Source organism: Macrosteles quadrilineatus, unplaced genomic scaffold (assembly GCF_028750875.1).
Source record: "Macrosteles quadrilineatus isolate MER2022 unplaced genomic scaffold, UCM_ALF_1.0 Scaffold_1__1_contigs__length_201487025, whole genome shotgun sequence".
Taxonomy (NCBI): Eukaryota; Metazoa; Arthropoda; class Insecta; order Hemiptera; family Cicadellidae; genus Macrosteles; species Macrosteles quadrilineatus.
The window spans coordinates 66990169-67012973 of NW_026542594.1; the positions used below are offsets into that span (position 1 = coordinate 66990169).

The window sequence follows — 22805 nt, forward strand, 5'->3', positions numbered from 1 at the left end:
CAGAGACGCGGATGACTACTTGATATTGAAGGCTATCCCACTGTACTAGAGAAGGATAGCTCCACAATACTGTATTTGTATTGAACCCACTCAGACACAGAGACGCGGCTGACTACTTGATATTGAAGGCTACCCCACTGTACTAGAGAAGGATAGCTCCACAATACTGTATTTGTATTGAACCCACTCAGAGACAGAGACGCGGCTGACTACTTGATATTGAAGGCTATCCCACTGTACTAGAGAAGGATAGCTCCACAATACTGTATTTGTATTGAACCTACTCAGAGACAGAGACGCGGCTGACTACTTGATATTGAAGGCTATCCCACTGTACTAGAGAAGGATAGCTCCACAATACTGTGTTTGTATTGAACCCACTCAGAGACAGAGACGCGGCTGACTACTTGATATTGAAGGCTATCCCACTGTACTAGAGAAGGATAGCTCCACAATACTGTATTTGTATTGAACCCACTCAGACACAGAGACGCGGCTGACTACTTGATATTGAAGGCTATCCCACTGTACTAGAGAAGGATAGCTCCACAATACTGTATTTGAATACTATTGATGTGTACATTTTTACTTGCGCTTTCAATGACGTTCCAGAGAATTATCTCGATGAGTTTATTTAGGCCAGTAGCATGGCCATATAATTCACCAATACCTCCTTTCAGTACCTCATTTTCTGAATGGGAAGCACAAGGTGTTTCTATACAATCAGCCAGTCACCTCTATCGATTGTAGTCTAATAGTAGGTTTGCATTACATCAATGTACCAACTTTAAATGATTAGAAGATGCAAACAGCATTAAACTCTGTGGCAGGAAGAAAGATTTTGTGTATATTTGTCCATAATGACGTTGTAGATGCTAGCATGGATGAACTAGTATAATAATAATATTATACTATTACTAGTGGCTTGTAGGGGCAATAGCCCCTATATATATTCTAGTAATTATTTTGTTCAAATTATTAGTCTCATGGGTTACCCTACTTATTACGGGTTACCCTAATTATCGTTTAATATTTTTGTATATTCTCCTATAATATTTATAATAGTTATTACATACCTGCATTATGCATCTTCATGTCTGCTCTGTTAAAATTAAAATTCCAAAGGACTGTTAATGAGGTGTGTTTATAATATAAACTTTCTAATCATAATACAACTAAGGAATTTTTTTAATAATAATCTTTATTGCTTATTAATTACATGTATATACATTTCTTTGAATATAGGCACAAATTCACTTAGATAAAACACATGGAGATTTTTTTTAATAAATGCAAATTTTTGTGAAAATTTTATCTTTGTAAACCTAAACGGCATATTAGGATCTGTAGATAATCGTTTTATTTTTGGCATGAAAAATATGTTCCCTTTGCCTACTCCAGTAATTACTTCTAACTTTACACTTTTTCGGACATACCTAACACAATCAATCGTACTCCATTAGCTAATCCAGACCCTAGGTTCATATTTCTTTATAAGGATCACTATTGAACCAACTTTTAAAAATAATTTGTGTGGTGGCATTCCAGATGGTGTAATTGAATTTATACAGTCAATTGGTATGATCAACCTCTCTGTAGGGTTAGTATACATATTACAGTACATATTACCATATGCTTTAAATAAAGTTAAACCACATGTTTCAAAGTAAACAAAGCAGACACGAGCTAGATTCCCATGTTATTTAAATGTGAATTATTTTATTCCGTATCAACCTTTAGGTGCATAATTGAGAAAAATGAATAATTTTCCCCAAAATTTCGTGCCCAGACCTTTAAAATGAGACCTCTCCCAGCTTTCTACGGCCTCCCGTTCGCTCACAATTTCATTGTAAAATTTTGGGCTTACAGAATTAGATATATAGATTATTATTATAGTTATATCATTTAATATAATATGTTGCTATTAAGAAAGGTGGTAAAACCAAGTAGTACTGTATTTCTCTTAAACACACTCATCTTAAAATGTATGTTGATCTAGTTTCAGACAGGGGTTTTCTCCTTTCAAAAGTGTACAGCGGCCTACACACTACACGTGCATTGCACGCCGTGCCATTTTTTATATTGGCACGACGTGCTTTGCACGGCACACTTTGCCCACACACTTGATCTTCAGTGTAGCCTGCAACGTGCTAAATTACATCGTCCGTTCGTACAAATGAAATGCAGAACAGAACACACACATGTTTTAAGGACATTGGACATGATTAATTGATTAATCATTAAAAATAGACACAAGGCAGAAGCACTAAGCCACCTTAGTGCCTAGGTTAGTCCAGACCTTGCACCTCGCTTCCGTACAGATATATGCCGGCAGGGCACTTGGTTCACAATACTGTGGTGGAGGATGTATGCTCTATGATATATTATATATAGATCTAACTGCGTCTCGGCTCACGCATCACATACAGCGCGCGATCCATTGTGTTATAATCTCGATGGTCGTGCCAATGATCAATGATCAATTATTTAAGATGGGGACGCCACTATGTGCGTATTTAATATGTGTTGCAAATGGCCAAGACAAAATGCCGTTGATTCACTAATAAGAAAGTACTATTATAGGGTCAAACCCTGTCAAAAGTGGTTGAACTACCAGCACGTGGCACGGTGACCGCCTACACACTAGCACGTCAGAATGGCGTGCTTTGGCACGGCACGCCAAAAATCAAACTCGTCTTGATTTCCACCGTGCCATGCCAATGCACGCCGTGCTTGCACGGTGTTCACCACACACTTGCACGTTTCGTCAGTTTTTGGCACGACGTGCTTGCACGGCGTGCAATGCACGTGTAGTGTGTGGGCCGCTTACTGTACAGTGTACATACAGCAGCCTATGTAACTAGACCTAATACTGTACTACATACGGTACAACAATTCAAGCAAACCTACATAGGTACCAACTTTTAAGGGAATGATCATTTTCGAATGGGGTTAAGTATATGAAAGAAATGAACTAGTTTCATAAATGTACACAATTTATTCTTACAATTCAAATATTCTATACAGTTATAACCTAAAATATCCACCTTCTGGCAGGAAATCTATATACACTTAGACTATAACACTGTTATCCTTGTTATCCTTAAAAAAATGTTTTTTGCATATTTTCTAAAACAGATTTATAATTCTTAAATTTCTTGAGTTCTTCAACAAAAGTTATCAAGAAAGGTAATAATGAGCATTTAAGTACAATTTTAAGTCACTTTTCACTTAGCCGTAAAAAAAAAACTATAAAATTTGTCATAGTTGCAAATCTTGACTTGACCATATCAATTTATTTTCAAAACTTAACAAAGTTTAAAGAACCTAAATAGGCATATTTATTTTATCCACAACTATTTCTTAAAAGTTAGCGTTAAAATCAACTGACTGGTCATAAAATATGTTCAATACTGAAATGGATTTTAAAGTTGTTTGAAAAAAAAACACTGTTTAATAACATAATGACAGGGTGAAAGCCTTTGTAACTTAGGTATAAACATTCAAGTAACACATATGCGCTTATATAGCAACCATCATGATTTAAAAGGCACTTAAAATTATTAAAACTAAGCTGGAATAGGTTTTTGAATGACGCTGAAACATGGAAAGATACAATTCCGGGTTATGGTTTCAGTTTATTTTTGTTAACTACACGTTAGCACACAAACCCGTGCTACGAGGCAGCGAACACATAGATTCTGAGCTACCACTATACATCGACCATCGATATTAACGTCAAGTTCAACAACGATAGCTACACCCTAAACATGACCGCTCGACATCAAACTGAAAAAATACAACCAAGCTCCGACAGAGGATAATGAACATCGACCTAAAGCTTGTACTGTAATTCTAAAACAACACAAGTAACAGTATCACAGAGAATGCTCTGTGCAGAATGTGGATTGAACCAGGCTACCTAACCCTAGAGTGGTTTGTACAAAAAATTACTTAACAAACATATGTACACATGGTGGCGAACATTAGCTTTCAGTCAAAACACATCTTGACTCTAGGTAACTATGCTTTGACTTATTTTATTTGCCATGTAAAGTGAAGTTTACCGCTCAAATTTTGTCTCCTTTGATGTTTTTCAAACAATACATAGATTATGCTGAGATAATAGGTATCGAATAGCTACCTCTAAAAAAAACTCATTGCTCTTTCCAAAATGGCCTTCAAAATTAAAATTACACGTTTAATCGTGCTTCATAGCCTGGTTTGTAATTACATGTTGAGTAATATAGGAAATACTTATTTCCTTCATCTTTGAAGTTTATAATAACACTCATCTGTTGATGTTGACATGTACAACTCCACTTTACAGGACCATCACAACACATTCGACAACTGCACCCTTTAAACTAAACCTATGTTCTGTTATAAAACATACCTTCTCTCCGACATACAAATAGATTTTATCTGTAAGATGTTTGAAAATCTTGAGCTTTCTCAGTTACGTATAATTTGAACAATTAAAATAGTTCTGTCTTGAAAATGGCACACGGCACCACAACTCTAGACAATGCAGAATAACATACTGCTGTGGGAATTAAGAGACTAGATCAGTAGGCCAACAGTAAATCTGTATACTTGTATATATTTACTGTATATTCAACTATAGTTTTGGTACAGTTTATAGATAACTATTGATATTAAAAATATATTGTCCTGCTAAAAATGTGTGGGTTGCATCTTGATCTACAACACAAAAAAGATAAAATGTTTAACATCCAATAATTATGAGTAATGCATTTCAGTTCAGTACTTCTAAAATGTCCAGCATTTTAACAATATTCGATTCTTTTCTGCTACATTCTCTAATAATATTTGAAAATATTTCTGTGCATTGAGTATAGTTGTGCATAAAATGTCAATCAGTTCTGGGATTGTCAAAACCTTATATCTACATATTGACTGTAGTTGAACAATGAAAGCCCGGATAAACGTTTGGTTCAGTCGTTTACTTAGAACTCTTGAAGCTCGATAAACAACATCTGAGGTAACAGTAATTTTGTTGTTACAACGAAAATTACAAGGTCATTTGGCACAGTTTTCACAAGAAAAGTTAGACCGTGAAGTGACAACACCCGCCACAGTCACGTCCTCTCACTGCCTCAACTGAGATCATGAACTAGCTGATCCGACCATAAATCAATTAATCTAACAACAATTTGTACATGAGTCAAAAATAAAATTTTTAAACTTAAAAAAATATACTATGAAATGAGAAAATGACACTAAGAGTAACAAAGAAGAGTGAGGGTGTGTTGCCTGATGACGCAGCATGCTGCCATGGGGGTGACATTGTGTCACTGAGGGAAGACAACATTACAGGCCCTGCAACAAAGAGAGAGTAACTTATTAGACTCTGGTACAAACTACACACAAACGAGTGCGATGATTAAATAGGAAGAAAATATTATAATACAAGATAGTTGAGGTATATATTTAGCTCTCAATTATTTACCAATTCAAGTACAGTACAAATGTGAATTTTACTGTTTATGATTTTTTAAACTTTTAGTGAATTTCCCATATATTACTATAGTTTTTTTGCTAATTGTCATTATTTATTTTGCTATCATCTAGATTAATTGAAAAAAGTGTGTAGACGAGTTTTATGCTATTTAGTCAAGTTATATAATACCCGCAATACCTAAATCTTAAGAAAATTGAACAACGGCGCTGTACCATATTATTTTACAAAGATAACTGAACAATAAAAACGGTTTCTACCATGAGTTATTTCACTTTTAGTTCGACTTCAAAACCCAGCCAATACAGGTTTTATGTCGGAAGTAATTCTGGGAAAGCTGGATTTTCTATGCTATTAGACCATGTTAAGATGAGTATTTTCCCAAAAGTACCCACTCCCCCCCTTGTGTTTTCCTCTCACCCCCCTTTTGAGCGAATTTCCTTGTATAGGGAATAAGCTATTACCGTAGTACTCGTGGTAAGACCTGGACCCGGGACCGATTTACTTTTTCGTTTTGAGGTCCCTAGAGGCCAAAAATACCATCCGTTCAAATTCATATATATATATGTATATATATATATATGTATATATATATGTCCGTTAGAACGATAACTCGAGCAAAAATGATCCGATTTTGATGAAATTTGGTATAAACGTGTAAACCTGCATTTATTCGAAAGAGTTCGCTAACCAGCATGATCGGACTATGGGAACAGGGTTTATGGGGGTTTTTAAGGGGTAAAAATGGGGTTTCCCATTTTTGACCCAAAAACATAAAATTTTGCAATTTCTTTCCAAAACATTTTGTAGACCTTAAAAAACAAATAAATTAGTATATTGAAGCGTTATTATGCGCCTAATGGTTACGGAGAAAATTTACAACAATTTTAAATTTAAATTTCCTATTTTTATTTTTCTGGAGAATAAATAAACTGTTGTAGTTTGCTTGTTTATGAACATATTTTGATCAAATTTGGAAAATGCATCTATTTCTTACTAATCTATCAACATTTTACAAAAAAGGAGGTTTTCACCCTCCCTGTTGCAGCAAACCTAAGTACTCGTTAAATTAATTATATTCAAACAGGGAATAAATGTGATATTTTTAAGGAAACATTTTAGTGTAAATCCAATCAGACAAATGGAAATTTGTTTAGTCTACAGGTTTGCTGCGGCGGGGGTATTAGATAAATTTACAGTCTCTTAGAAAATTAGCTATAACTTTGAGACGGGTAAGGATAACGATGCAATCTTTTGTTAATTATTTTTGCGACAAGATTTTCTACACAAATTGTATTTACCATGTTTGATAGTATCGTCAAAAAATGACTTAAACGTAAAAAAAAATGAATTTTTACGGATTATTTTATGAACCTTTTCCTTGTAAATGTTTTATATGAGGTCGCACGACAAAATGTTTCCTGTAAAAGTTGTAGTACATAATTTAAGTTTTAAAATTATATATAGTTGGTAACAGTTTGTTCTCGTACAGTGCAATAGATAGTACAGTAAATTGATTTCATAGGACTCTGGTTTTTCACGCGCCGCAACTACAATGAAAACAATTGCGTATATAATGTTTGTTGCATTTGAATTTTATACCATCGCTATGTCAAGCGATCGACCACAATAGGCTAAAACCTCACCTAATAAATCAATCAATAAATAATTTCGATCGATACAATAGCCACAATTGAAATTTACAACTGGTTACAACAGCTGATTTTTACTCCCTAGGGACTAAATATGATGTTTACTCCCTAGAGAGTAAAAGTGCTACTTAAGACCTACAACACATGCATTAAAAACGGCTGTTTATTTTTTGCTGAAGTATATGACGAAAACGGTTAAACGTAATTTCATTTCTCGATGAGAAAATATATCTTGGGCTATAATGTACGAACCTAAAAAAGTTAAACTAATTATTCGATATCTTAAATGCGAGAAAAGGTTAGACAGTGTGAGCAGGAGCTCACCCGGGATAATCTTGGGACGGAGACAAAAACGCGGCAGATAAAACGCGGGATTAGAGGGCAATTGGCAATCTTGGAGACGCAAACAGGTGAATCCTCCAAGAGCAGCTTGAGGCACGATCTCTGGACATACAAGAAACTGAGAGGATCAACTCGAGGAGTGACACACACCTGGCAAACATGGGACACCATCGACAGAATTACACACACTTGGTACAGTCCTTGCAACGCAAAAACCCGAAACTGCGATGAAATATGACAAGTAAGGAAAGACTAAGCCAAGTCTCTTGTCTTTGTGATACTTTTATCTCTGAACGTGTGAATGATCCCTTGTGTAACTACTGAGTGTATCCAATGTTCTAAACTTTGTGTAAGTATTAATTTTATATAAAAATAAAATTATTTCCTCACATTACTAATTATGTAATAGATACTGGAAGTTATTTGTGAAATTAATTTAATTCAAAACCGCAACAGCACAAAATAGTTCACATAGTTTAAATAATTTCAGATAAATAATACATAATATAATTAATAATTATTTATTATTACTCTGAGATATAACTAACTAAATTTAAAGTCAGACGATTAAATATTGCAATTTGTTAGGATAAGTCACCAAATTACTGCCAACGTTGATGTAATAATATAAAAATCCAAAGTCAATTGAGGACAACGATAAAATTTTACTCTCTCATTGTATGATAAAAGTTTTGTCATATGTGAGTGTAATATAACCCTTGCAAACGGTTCGAAATATGCAGCTTCATTTTATGACACTGACTACACAAAGTTTGACAGAATGGCTCTCCTTGGCTATAAATGTCACATAAAGTAGAGAGACATGAATTAGCCAGGCATTACATGCACGTCTCTGAACCAATCGTTGAATCGTTAAGTAGCTGCATGCATATCTCTTAAGTATTGTATCATGAACGGCAAACCTAATGATCAGCGATAGGTCGTATTTCCTTTCATAACTAAACGAGATTAAAATAAATGATGTTATTGTATCTTTGATTGTATTTAGATAAAACAATATATTGGTTTGTATTACCTTATATATTAAAACGTTTTAGGGGTTTTATTTATTTCAATATTCTGAATAAACTACTTGATGGGTTTACATGAATTTTCTGTTAAAGAAAGATAGTTTTGAAAAAGAAGGGATTGACTAATCCATAACTTAATTATTTAAAGGTGTCAGTTTTTTAGAAATTGTTTAGTTTTTAAAAAGTTTAGTAGCCGACTCCATAACCTTAAGTTTGTTTCAGTGCAATTTTGTTCAGCTAGTTTCAAACCGTCGCTAAAATGTCAACGTTAAAAGTTGTTTAAAAATATTGATCGTCGGTATTGTATATTTTTAAGATGTTACTAAATATAGTTTTTTTTTAATTATATAGAAAAGAATTTAGCGTTTTCAGGAAAAGTGTAATTTAGAGCTATATGTCCCTAACACTTGCATATAATGAAGTTTTGTCATGAAGATAATTTAGGTTTATGCTAGGAAATATAAACTCGTGTAAGGGAAATATTTTTTCAGTAAACTATCGCTTGGTTAAAATTGGTTTGGGTCTTGGTAGTTGTTTCTCTATTTATGTTCGAGCTTCTGTCTATCAGGATACCAAAATTTTGGTTAGTTAGGAAAATGTCAACCGGAACAAGAATGTATGCACAGTATTTAATACTACTAGTGCTCCTGTTGCTCGAATTCGATCAATTGCAAAGTATTACAGGCGCTATTTCAAGACGAACAACAGTCATAATTTCCGATGAGTTAAAAAGAGTCGACTCAAAATCAATCACTCCACTCCAGTTATCGAAACCGAAAACGAACTCGCTCTGAACACGAACGCTTTTGTGTGTATTATGTGTTTACTATGAACAGCTGTAATTAATACAAATTATTAGTTTGTTTGAGTAAACAAAATCCTTTCTTCATAAGAAATACATTGGGATTTTGATGGCCTGTGGGGCAAAGCCCGACGAGGACTTTTATTACAGGAAATGGTGAAAAGGGGCGTCTACACAAAAAAAAACTTAATTTTGACACATCGTTTTTAAAAATCCGTCCATTAATAACGGAGGAGTAGTGTTTCGTAGAAATCGCCTTCACATATTATATATAAGGATACCAGCTGTTTTGAATTATATACCGTATTGTCAATGGACTAACCAACCCAGAAGTATGTTCAATCTATTTGTTTAACCACACTATGCGGAGGACGGGTCCACAACAGCTTGTTTTAAAAGTTCTTTCTGAAATTCAAACAACAAAGGATTTCCCGCTACTGTAACTGTTGCTCATTGCTCAGTTAACAACCATACCCTAATGTAAAAATTCATTAGCATCTAGATAACGGGGGATGTAAACGATATGCATAACACTTTTCTATACATATAATTACGAAAAAATAAAATCAACTCCATTCAATACAGACCTACTCCATTGAATATATTGGGTACTAACTCAACATTTGGATATAACCACATATTTTTAATTTAGTAATTATCATTGTAATTATGTATGTAATTAAGTTAATTACATGTAATCACGGTAGGTTGAGTGAGTTGACGCCGGAGCCTGACTAACACTAAATCTGTCTATAACTGGCATGACTCATTACATTATGATTAGCAGCCCAATTGAAGGCGAAGTCTAACTAACTGAGGAGCTGTGTTGGTATGTGTGTGATACGAGCGAACGTGCACTGAACGGTTAGTAGAGCTTATTCTAATCTGCAGATAGCTGTACAAAGTTTAGTGATAATTTAGCGTATAGATGGGCAGGGGGCGGGCGGTGGCGGGGGTGTGGCGCCAGGCGGGTGGCGCCGGTCTTGTCTGCCGGGGGCGGCGCGCCACGACACTGGGCGGCTCAGTAGTGGTGACGCTGCCGACGCCGCCACCCGCCACCCGACCAACCCTTCCGTCACATTGAATACGTCACAGCTAATATGGAAATATACCTCCACATCCACATCACCACACATTTCACCCAATCTTCTAAATGTGGGTTACGGCTCGAGCTCCACAACTTTCAACAGATATTAAACATACTCTAAATGATGCGGAAAGATAAGTTATAAACTATGTATTCAACCTCAAACGATATAACAGTGCTATTTTATTTTTGCCGACTTTACTCAGGAACGACGACTTAATTAAAATAATCCTACAGTCGAGATTTGCTCGTCTTTGCACCCCTGGTGTGACGGCATCGTAGCCCGCCAATCACTCAACATGTTGGTTTTGTAATTACTGTAGACTCAATGAAGCTGGTACGTTTGTACCGTGCGGTACTGTACATACTGTCAAAACATTCCAATCCCAACTTTTTACTAATTGATTTTTTATTTAAGATATTTAGGTAAAAGGGGGTACATAGTCTATTTATTGAACAATTAAAAGTTAAACAGTGGTGCGCTTAAAAAAATAAGCTATTTTATAAATGACAATAATCATTCTCTACTAAAAATATTGGGGTTACTTTGGTAAAGACTATGTAAATAAGTAAACAAGTAATCCTATGACAAGCTGTAGACAAACCATTCTTGAAGGATAGCTCTACTGTATATCTTAAATCTATTTATACACATATAAAGCTTCTATGTATAAAGCCAATAAGGATCATCCAAAATTTTAGAAACCCTATCAACCGCTTAGTTGTATGTAGGCCTTGATGTGAAACTTATAAACCCTCTCCTAAGGGCATGAACCTCAATCATTATCAAAGGGCTGTATTTAATTAAATTTACATTTTTGGGTACTTTCCTGTTAAAGGGAACATTCATTATTATCGATGATTTCTTTTCGATGTATTGATATTTTATTTTTTGATCCTATATATCGATATTGACGAATTGAAACATATCAGCTGACAACTACGATATATAAATATTGTTCAGTATCTACAAACATCTATTATATTATTAAAGTGATACAATCAAATTTTATGTAAACGGTTAAGGGCATTTACCAAATAAAAATATAGGCATATGGCATATCAAAATGAAGCTTAGAGTGTGTAGATTTCCTGAAAAGTATTGATATGGACGAAATCCCTAAGGGCTCTGCTCCACAGGCTGATTCCCAAAGGGCTACGCCTTGCATGTTTTGGAAATTAACGTCATTCGATTAATTTAGTGCTGGCCATGCAATTTACAATATAGTTTGTTTGTTTACATTTTTGTTTACTTATTTTATTATTTACTTTTATGTTCTTAAAAGAGGTGCGGTGAATAGACAGTGAAGCTATTTCTAGCTGTTTGATACAAGTGAGTGATTAAAGGTGTTCGAAACACGATGAATATGAGATTAACAAACCATGTATGTTCGTTCCAAGAGGTTGTCACCGATCTTTAACAGGTCGCCATTTCATTGAAAAGTATTTAAGTAAAGTATCAAAGACGTGAAAGAGAGCGGCGAGTTCAGGTACAAACCTTAAAGCTGCGTTGTCCAAGGCGCGTCTGTTGCGTCTGACGCAGAGCGATGATCGCCGAGCGATGATCGCTGAGCGTCGATCGCTTGGAGGCCCGTTGTCCAAGAACCCGGTCTATTCAGTTCAACAGTTGGTTGCTGACTGTGTAAAAATTTATTTTGCTCTCACTATTAGCGTTAAGAGCCAAGTGTTGAAAATCCTATTCATCGAAGAGATAGAAAACGAGGAAATTCTGGACCTTTAGTGAACCTCGATTGTGTACCCACAGTGTTTTCAAAAAGAGAAGTGAGGAAGGATATTTTAGAATACCTATCAAAAACCACTTTAATGCAGACAAGAGTGCATTAATTGATTTTTTTTACTTTTAATGGCAACAGTTTAAGTTCCGTTAAATCCTTTAAAGTTTAAGTTGTAATAATTTAATTTAACACTAATTTATTATTATTTTGAAATTTTTTTACTTAAATACAGATATCTCCTATTCTAAATAACTCCCAATATGTAATCCATAGCTAAAATAAAAGTCAATATTTTGGTGAATTATTTTAGACTATAACTTTAATTTAATTTTGTGTTTTTGTTCGTAGCGGGTCTCTAACTCGTCTGATTTCAATTATCAATAACTCAAATGGAAGCCCTTACATTACTGAATATTTTAAGGTTGAAACGAACTGCAAGCGTTAATAAGAACTGGAGATATTTAAAAAAATGATAAAAGTACGAAACGTCTATAAGAAATGTATGGGGAAGAGTTTTTGTTTGAATTTCTTTAAAACGAAAAATGAATAAAAACGGATTGGCAACCTTTAGTATATCAATCAGCAGACTCAACACTACAAAATAAAACCCTAAAACATTATCTTGCAATCTTTTTAGGTACTATTCTATATTTCTTTGACTATAGCCATTACATTAAGATACTGTATATTATGGAGTATACGGGAGAACACAGAAACAACAATGCAATAGACGCAATAGACGCTGGCCGTCAGCGATCCCGTCTGCTCCCGGAGCAGTGCCCCGCGTCAGACGCTCAGCGTCTCAGCGTCCCTTGGACAACGGGTCCATTGAAATCAATGCTTATTAGTATATATTAATATTAAATATATTAGCAGTCACTGAGCGACCATCGCTAGCGTCTACTACTCACCGTCAGACGCAACAGACGCGTTCTTGGACAACGGGCCTTTAGGACGTAAGGTTTGACGGCTCCTATGTTTTTACCATCCTTTCAGATGACAATTTATCGAACTTGGGCGCTTTAAATGAAATATATAGTCAAAGTTGATTAAATTAATTTAATGGTGGCTTCTGTACACCCGTGAATTCGCGGGTAGAACCTCTTGTTAAAACATAAATTGGAATGAAACTGTTCTAAACAAACCTAACTAAGAACCAAACTTGCTATACAATTTCAAAATTCCGTTTGATAACCTATTTCTCTTCCCAAATGCCTTTAATGTTATCAAATAAAATTTTAAGTTTAGTTAGTTATGTTAGGTTAGTTTAGAATAGTTTCATTTCTTAATCCATATGGACAGTTCTCAATTCATAGTTTAAATGCGTTTGAATATATTAAACAGAAACAATATGGATCGTAAATAAAAACAAAAACATCGATATATCGAAAAGAAATCATCGATAATCATGAATGTTCACTTTAACAGGAAAGTACCCATTTTAGCGAATTTCCCTATAGGGAAGTAGCTATTACCGTAGGTGGCACGGTAAGACCTAGACCCGGGACCGATTTACTTTTTCATTTTGATGTCCCCAGAGGCCAAAAACACCATTCGTTCAAATTTTTATATATGTATATATATATAGAGAGAGATATATATATATATATACGTCCGTGAACGCGATAACTTGAGTAATTTTGGTCCGATTTTGATGAAATTTGGTTTAAAGGTGTACAGCGAGATAAACTTGAATGAGTTCGCGAACCAGCATGATCGGACCATGGGAACGGGGCTTTAGGGGGGGGGGGGGGGGGTTTATGGGGTAAAAATTGGGTTTTCTCACTTTTGACCCTCAAAACACAAAATTTACCAATTTCTCTTTAGACCTTTTTAAAGAGCTTAAAAAAACAAATAATTTAGTACATAAAAGTATTTTTGTTCGATTATTAGTAACGGAGAAAATTAAAAAGATTGTAAATTTAAAATTCCCATGTTATTCTTATGGAGAATATTGTCAAATGTTGTAATTTGCTTGTTTATGGATATATTTTGATCAAACTTGGCAAATTTATTTATTTTGTACTAAGCTATCAATATTTTACTCAAAAACACACTTTATTAGGTTCCTTGTAGCAGCAAACCTAGGTACTCGTTAAACCTAATGTTATTAAAATATATTTAATTGAAAATCAATTCAGACAAATGGAAATTCGCTTAGTCGGCAGGTTTGCTGCGGCGGGGGTATTTGAAGATGTATCAGCTAATAATTATTTTTAACCACACTGCTGCAAAAACAGTCGTTTTTAATACATGCGTTGCAGGTCTAAAGTAGCCCTTATAAGTCCCTAGAGAGTAAAAGTCAGCTATTATTATACTCAGTTCTTCAACTAAGCAATCGTATGAGTCGAAATTGTGTATCGATTGATTTAATCAGTTGTATGTTGTATCTTATTGTTGCATTCTTGTCAATAGTTCGACCTATCGATAGTATTATGTACACCAACACAATCGTAGTAGACGAAAAGATTGAATCACTTACCTAACAGCTGCTTATTTGTATTGGCAAAATTGAAAACAAGTTGGGAGTTGTTTTGAGAGGTTATCTATACAGGGTGAGTTTTAATTGTCCCCCCCCCCCCAACTTTTTTCTACATTTTTTCAAATATCAATCCCAGACCACTTCCAAACATTGTTGGGTAGTAAGTACTTCATTTTGACAAGGTGGTCATTTCCGGCCGCCATCTTGGATCCGCCATATTGGATGCAAAATATTTTTTTCAAATGTAAAGGTGGGGTTGTGACCCATTATTTCGAACTAGATTTTTACCCTGATTACAATGCCGCAAACTGTTTTTAAAAATTTTGATTCATTCTAAAGTTATGAGGCCTTTTTAAAACTTTATTTTTAGCCGATTTTAACATTGTGCTTGTACAAACTAAGATCATAATCTCAAAATAGTGCTAGATAAAGATAAGTATACACTACCAGTCATTGCCAACCTATTTCCACTTGGTTATGAATGATGTATTTTTTTCGGCCGCCATCTTGGATCCGCCATTTTGAAATGTGATAAATTATTTTAAGTATAAAAGGGGGGTTGTGACCCATCATGTCGGACTACTTTTTTAAGCTGAACTCAATTCCATGGTCAATTTTTCATTTTCATATTTTGATTTTGAAATATTAACATTTTTAACAAAAATATTGCAATGTTTCATAAACAAAACTTGATAACAAAAAATGGATTGCGGCATTGAGTTTAGCTTAAAAAAGTAGTTCAAAATGATGGGTCACAACACACCCTTCATATTTAAAATAATTTATCACATTTCAAAATGGCGGATCCAAGATGGCGGCCGAAAAAAATACATCAGTCATAAATAAGTGTAAATAGGTTTACAATAACTGGTAGTGTATACTTATCTTTATCTAGCACTATTTTGAGATTATGGTCTTAGTTTGTAAATGAACAATGTTAAAATGGGCTAAAAATAAAGTTTTAAAAAGGCCTCACAACTTTAGAATGAATCAAGATTTTTAAAAACAGTTTGCGGCATTGTAATCAGAGTAAAAATCTAGTTCGAAATAATGGGTCACAACCCCACCTTTACATTTGAAAAAAATATTTTGCATCCAATATGGCGGATCCAAGATGGCGGCCGGAAATGACCACCTTGTCAAAATGAAGTACTTACTACCCAACAATGTTTGGAAGTGGTCTGGGATTGATATTTGAAAAAATGTAGAAAAAAGTTGGGGGGGGGACAATTAAAACTCACCCTGTATATGAAAGGTATTGTCGTGTTCTATCTTAGTTTAATATGGTTCATCACCATTTCATCACACGGGCAAAAGGCGAAGCAGTCTTTTCAGCCTTTGCTCATTTCCCGACCTCTGCTTCACCTCGGCCGTGACACTTGAGCTCGGGTCGAAAAGAGTCACTTTACGCGTAGTAATTTACGCGTAGAGTAAGTGCGCCTAGTGGTGGAATATTGTACTATTATTTGTTCGGGTTTTTGTTTACTTTTCCCTGAGTTAATCTTTTGTTTCGCATTATAGATGTTAACATTATAATATAGTTATAAGTTTTTATTCTGCCACACAGTTTAATTCATAAACTAAGAGATGTTCAATATAAGTAAGAAGTCCGATTGAGATTTGACTGTATAATTTCCATGGTAATTGTGTGTAATTGTTTTTTACAGTAGATTTAGAGACCTACATTATTCTCTTAAGTATTCTTGCGAAGCACGGACAGGACGACTAGTAACATTTAAACCTCGAACTGCACAGTAACATTTGGCATTTAAATGAACAAATAAAACATTCGTAGTTATCATACAAGTAATTCACTTGTGAATTAAACGTTCATCTAAGTTCGACGCTTTTGAATCGCAGATAAAGAAACATTGAAAAGCTCCGGCGGATATCTTGCTACGAGAGAGTATATGTAAGTAATGGAGACAGCTAGAACCGTGAGTTTGCCCAAGAATCGCCGTCAGTGGAGATTTGCATCAGAAAACCTCCGTTGGCGGAAACATGTATTCATGCGGAACTCTCGTTTCTCAGACGAAGCTGGGGTGTAGGAGTGGTGAATAGTACCCTATATATATATATATATATATATATATATACTGTAGCATGGTAACTATGCCAATGTTCACGTTTAACATTACTTTTCGTTCAGGGATTCTAAGCATAACGATGTATATACAGTATCATAATAATATTGTTAATTTTGAGAACAAACTAGTCTTTGAAGGATATAATAGTAATCATGATCTTAATCAAATTAGTCTAACTTCATAAGAATGGATGGAACAATGTCTATCCTAGTAAATAGATTCAATATGTAGAGACAAATTTAAATAAGTATCCAATATGTCTGATCGTAAGACGCCCCCAATCCGCTATAATTATTTAACGACAACTTAAACACCCACCCAAACAAAGTTTCTGAAACTTAAATACTATTAATTCTATTCTTTAATTTACAATGAAATAAGCTCATATACAACGATTAATGAAACATCGTGTCCATTTTCCGGGTCGTTTCACAAAGAAACTATTCGCCAAAAAATAGGTATTTGTTGCTGATAAAACATTTGTTTACTAGGCAAGTATATTTAGTTAGTACTGTATTGGCCATGTAACGTAAATTACTCCAGTACTTCAGAGGTGTCACAAAGTAAAGAAACTGATTCATTCTGTCCATGGAACTTGCAGGATTATTTTCCGTACACGATCTAGGCCCGTTTTGCCGAGTAAGAATGGATTAAATTCAGCAAGGAAAGGCTGTATTTAGTACGATTATGTCAAGCCATCAGAGATTTGATTCTTGGCTAAGAGTCCAAAGTTTTGGTTTTTACTATCAGTACTACAGTCGTGTATTTCTGTCACGGTACAAACAACGTCTGTCCGAGACTCAGATAATTGGCGACAAGTAGTAAGTGTAAGGTCACTACGACGTGGCAGAGGCAGCGTACGCGACGTCTAATGAGTGTAAGCGACATAACAGTTGGGCAATTACTGTACAGGGGTCACCTGAGAGGGGTATCAATTCTCGTTATCACTAGAGGGGGGGGGGGGGTTACCTCCCCTACTGAGATAACGAGGCGATCGCTCACACAGAATAATGCGATTGTTATTTTACTTCACAAGACTACGGTCCAACCGTCTCGGACAAAAATATCTAATTATTGTTTGACCTGTTGTTCTCAACTACTTAACACAACTCCGGCAACCCCTTTTGTTCTACTTCTCGCTTATACTTTTGTAATCAACTGTTGAAAAAGTTCTAATAAGAATTCGAAGGTAATTGCGAGGTTTTGTTGATAAGAAGATTTGATTTCACTGTTGAACTAATAGGAACTTTACTAATTCTATTAAAGCTTTATTGATATAAATATGACTGTCTTAATCTCAAACTTTCTGATTTGTTAATCAAATTTGAATTTACATGAATATATTTAACTCATCGTTTTACCTCAGTCTTTCGCGTTTGCTTACTTATACATATTGGTAAAGTAAAAAAAAAACATAAATGATCAATTAATTATCAATTAGTTGAGACGGGGGCGCCCTACGATTCAGGCGCCTGCAAGTGTCAAACACTAGACTACACTACTGTGTTAGATGAGCGGAACAGGTTTTGAAGGGGTTTATGTAAACGGGCTTATCGCTGCAGTAGCTGTCTGTATTTCTCGATAGTTAAACAATCCAAACAACAATATGTTTTAATTTTACATCTCTAGAAAAGATCAATTTTATGAAATATAAATTTCCCAACAATATTTTTGCAATAACTTTGTTGGGTAAAACAATTTGTTCCACACAATTTTACCTGATAAGTTACATATTTACTACGGGGTGGCTGAAAAATCTGTACCTAATTTTACATGTCCATCACCAAAACACCATATGGTTTTCGTAGCTCATATTGTCAGCTGATTGAATCAACGCCATTGTTAGTTCATATTGTAAACTGCCTGAAGCTTTTAAGTCCGCTATTATGACAAAAATGCCTCACGATATGAAGTGTAGAAGTCTATTGTTCAGGTCCAGAGGTGGTGGAGAGTACACAATAATAAATTAATGCATGAACGGTAAAAAATTGTCATAATAAACTGTTTGAAAGTGGCAGTGTGAATAATGAATATATTATTTGAGATTGGCTCAAAGTAACATTCCTCAATAAATTGATTTAATAGTCTACATCACTGGCCTGCAGCGTAGCCCTGACTTACTTACGCCCTGTGATTTATTTTTGTGGGGATGGGCAAAAGAAGAGGTTAACAGGAATCCAAAGACTCTACATGAATTGGAAGTTTCTATTTTAGAATTTCTTTGTAATGTTCCACAAGACTTTATTTGAAAATCTGTCAAAAATGTATCTGTTAGATTAAGAAAATATGTTAACACTGCGAATGCATGGGTCGAGGTTTAACTTGTTCCATAATTAATGCCATTAATCTATGTTTAAATGTACATAATTATTTGTTCTCTAGCACCATAACAAGTCATAACAATTATTATTAATTGTCATTCGCCTATTGGGTATGATGATGATTGGAGTGTCCAATCGAAATCGATCACTAATTGCCATCTTTTATGTATATTTACCGTCTTGTGAGTAACAGTATAAGCGTAAATATATGTTTCAAGAGTTATAAGACGTTTCTTTTATTTACTTTCCGTAATTATTAATTAAAATAGGTCCTTTCAACCTACCTATAGCTACTTACCAACCTATAGGTACTTTGTAGGACCTTTCAACCACCCTGGGTGGAAAGAATCCTAACGTTTGAGGTTCGGAAATCCAGGAACTATTAAACTCAATCTATTGCTTGAATCTATTAAAATAAAAGATTCATAATGAGGGGTTGACATCGTGACCTACCACAACAAAAGAGAACATTGTGGGTTGCTGCCAAGACAACAAATACAGCTGCACCATGCACTTGTGGCACAGTTGCATGGTCGCATCGTGTAGCCACCTGTTGTGACGTAGCCATGGCAACAAGAAACACAATATGTCCAATAAACTGTGTCTCGTGGCCTAACTACTACAGTACTATTCTACAAGTATCTGAGGACGACAAATACAGCAGCAACTCTATATTCGCAACAAGGTTGCATAGTTTAGCCACCTGTTGTGACGTAGCCGTGGCAACAAGAAGTACAGTATGTCCAATAAACTGTGTCTCGTGGCCTTACTACTACTGTACAACCTGAGGACAACAAATACAGCAGCAACTCTATATTCGCAACAATGTTGCATAGTTTAGCCACCTGTTGTGACGTAGCCATGGCAACAAGAAGCACAGTATGTCCAATAAACTGTGTCTCGTGGCCTTACTACTACCCTACTACTGTACAACCTGAGGACAACAAATACAGCAGCAACTCTATATTCGCAACAAGGTTGCATAGTTTAGCCACCTGTTGTGACGTAGCCGTGGCAACAAGAAGCACAGTATGTCCAATAAACTGTGTCTCGTGGCCTAACTACTACAGTACTATTCTACAAGTATCTGAGGACGACAAATACAGCAGCAACTCTATATTCGCAACAAGGTTGCATAGTTTAGCCACCTGTTGTGACGTAGCCGTGGCAACAAGAAGTACAGTATGTCCAATAAACTGTGTCTCGTGGTCTTACTACTACTGTACAACCTGAGGACAACAAATACAGCAGCAACTCTATATTCGCAACAAGGTTGCATAGTTTAGCCACCTGTTGTGACGTAGCCGTGGCAACAAGAAGCACAGTATGTCCAATAAACTGTGTCTCGTGGCCTAACTACTACAGTACTATTCTACAAGTATCTGAGGACGACAAATACAGCAGCAACTCTATATTCGCAACAAGGTTGCATAGTTTAGCCACCTGTTGTGACGTAGCCGTGGCAACAAGAAGTACAGTATGTCCAATAAACTGTGTCTCGTGGTCTTACTACTACTGTACAACCTGAGGACAACAAATACAGCAGCAACTCTATATTCGCAACAAGGTTGCATAGTTTAGCCACCTGTTGTGACGTAGCCGTGGCAACAAGAAGCACAGTATATGTCCAATTAAATGTGTCTCGTGGCCTAACTACTATGTTGCATCGTAGTGGCCACCTGGCTTAGTAAAATAAATCCAAATTGAGTGAGTTAAAACTTTGCAAAATACTAAAATACGTAATTACGTTTGCTTTACACATCTTATACATCTAATAATACACATCTTACATTATCAATTTCCTATACTTCACTGGAAATCTCTAGGAATTGAAATATTACTACTGTATAATTTTAAGGCATAAGCATAAAATCACGGAAATTTTGGTATGCAAAACACATGTAGGAAACGGCAATGGGTACGTGTGAGGTTTCTACGTAGTAGGAGCAGGTCGTGGTGACGTCATACATATCAAACCGGTCATCGACGACCATCGGCTGCAACGCAAAAACCTTGCGAGAGTTAACCTACACATCACATCACAGCCACAGCGAGCTGAACATTTTATATCTGACTTTTAGCACTCACTGTAATACTGGGAGCGTTCACGATCATATTTTTAAAAGGTTGATTTTTTTCAGAAATCACACAATAATCAAAATTGTGTTAGTTCAGCATACAGAATACGATGTCTGTGAGTTGACCCTTTGTATATTTGAATGGGTTGTAAGACAAACACTAATCAACCCAGAGTCTGCAGCCCTACAAGTGACAGAGGATTTGATTGGTCAATGGCCACTCTCACTCTTCTGTTGAAAGTGTTCGGGGTATTTTGAGAACCGAGGGTAGCTATTTTCATAACACAAATTTAGCTCAATTTGTTATCTAATCCTTTTCGATCCACATCCTCTACATAATGTATTAATATCCACAGTTGAATCTCGGGTAACAACAAAGGAAAATCGCAAAAATTAAGTAATTTTGTTAAAGGCTCAGTAGGAAATGGGATTTGTAAAGACGATGTTTATAAAAGAAATTAATTACTGGCTCCAACATGAGCTGTACGGACCACTGACTGTCTTATTAAACCTCTTCTTGCCAACCGATTTAACTTATTATTTTTCAGCGACTCAAGCAAGCCACTTTTATTAAAGCATTTATTCAACAATGGTTTCGGATATGGCGATGATTGCTTCCTTGCCGAATATTAAAAGCATCTCAACCCTTTACAAAAGGCTCATTTGTTAACGTTTTGCAACTTTTAATAAAAAACCTTTGGAATAAATAAACAATATTACGACGCCTTTGAATTACTCGCGTACATCTAAATAATTTCCTTTAGAAATTGTAAAATTAAGATTATAAGAGGGTTTAACAAGAGTATTCTGTGGAACTACGATGTAAATAGTTATACTATTTGTAAAAAAATATTGATGTTAATAAATACAAATAAGCTCAATTGTATAGGTGTAACTGGAAACTACATACAACTGACCAATGTGGAAATACTTTTCATAAAACGAAACATAAATCTTAAGTGTGTGTTTATAAGATCATCATTTTATCTTATCTCACTAATGTTAGATCTATAAATGTAAAAGTTTGTTATATGAATTACCATTTAAAACAAAATTTCAGAAAAAACCACCTGATGATACATACATACCAAATTTCATCAAAATCGGTCTATGGGTGTGGTCTGTAGCTCGCTGTACACATCCATGCATACAGACAGACAGACACACATATACACGCGGACAGACGCGAAAACCCCTTTTTTGGGTTCAGGGGGACCCAAAAAGGGTATATCCACTCAAAACTCTAACTCGAAAATTTTGACGAAAACAATACTGCCTCAATATACTATGTAGGCATACAGCATACAGCAAACAACAGCATACAGCTACAACATACAGCTATAGCGGTTAGCATACAGATTTTCAAATATTGTTTTATGAGTTCTACGATAATAGCTTATTCCCTATATGGGAAATTCACTAAAACGTGATAAAACTTGTTTAAACTGTAAATGCTGGCCATCATTGTTCTATCACTGTCACTGACTAAATAAAACTGCTGACTAGTTTTGACTATTGTGATTTTGACACAATTTTAAAGAATCTTTTGACATACCACAATGTATTAATACATTGATGATGTGGTTGCATACAATGACCTGACGATGTTCTAAGGAACCAAACTAGTTGTCATACCAGAAACTGTGGTTGGATAAGGTAATCCTTTTTTTATCAATAGAAAGTAAAAGTTGGACGACAATTGGTA

General features: G+C 35.2%; 1 protein-coding gene across 1 annotated transcript in view; it reads right to left on the reverse strand.

Moving 5' to 3' along the window:
* Nucleotides 1-2975: 2975 nt before the first annotated feature.
* Nucleotides 2976-22805, reverse strand: part of LOC128983475 (forkhead box protein O) — a 106599-nt gene continuing 86769 nt past the window's right edge. Inside the window, exon 5 of the mRNA XM_054402771.1 lies at nucleotides 2976-5343. The gene's annotated coding sequence lies outside the window, so the exon portion shown is untranslated. The remainder of the gene's footprint in view (nucleotides 5344-22805) is intronic.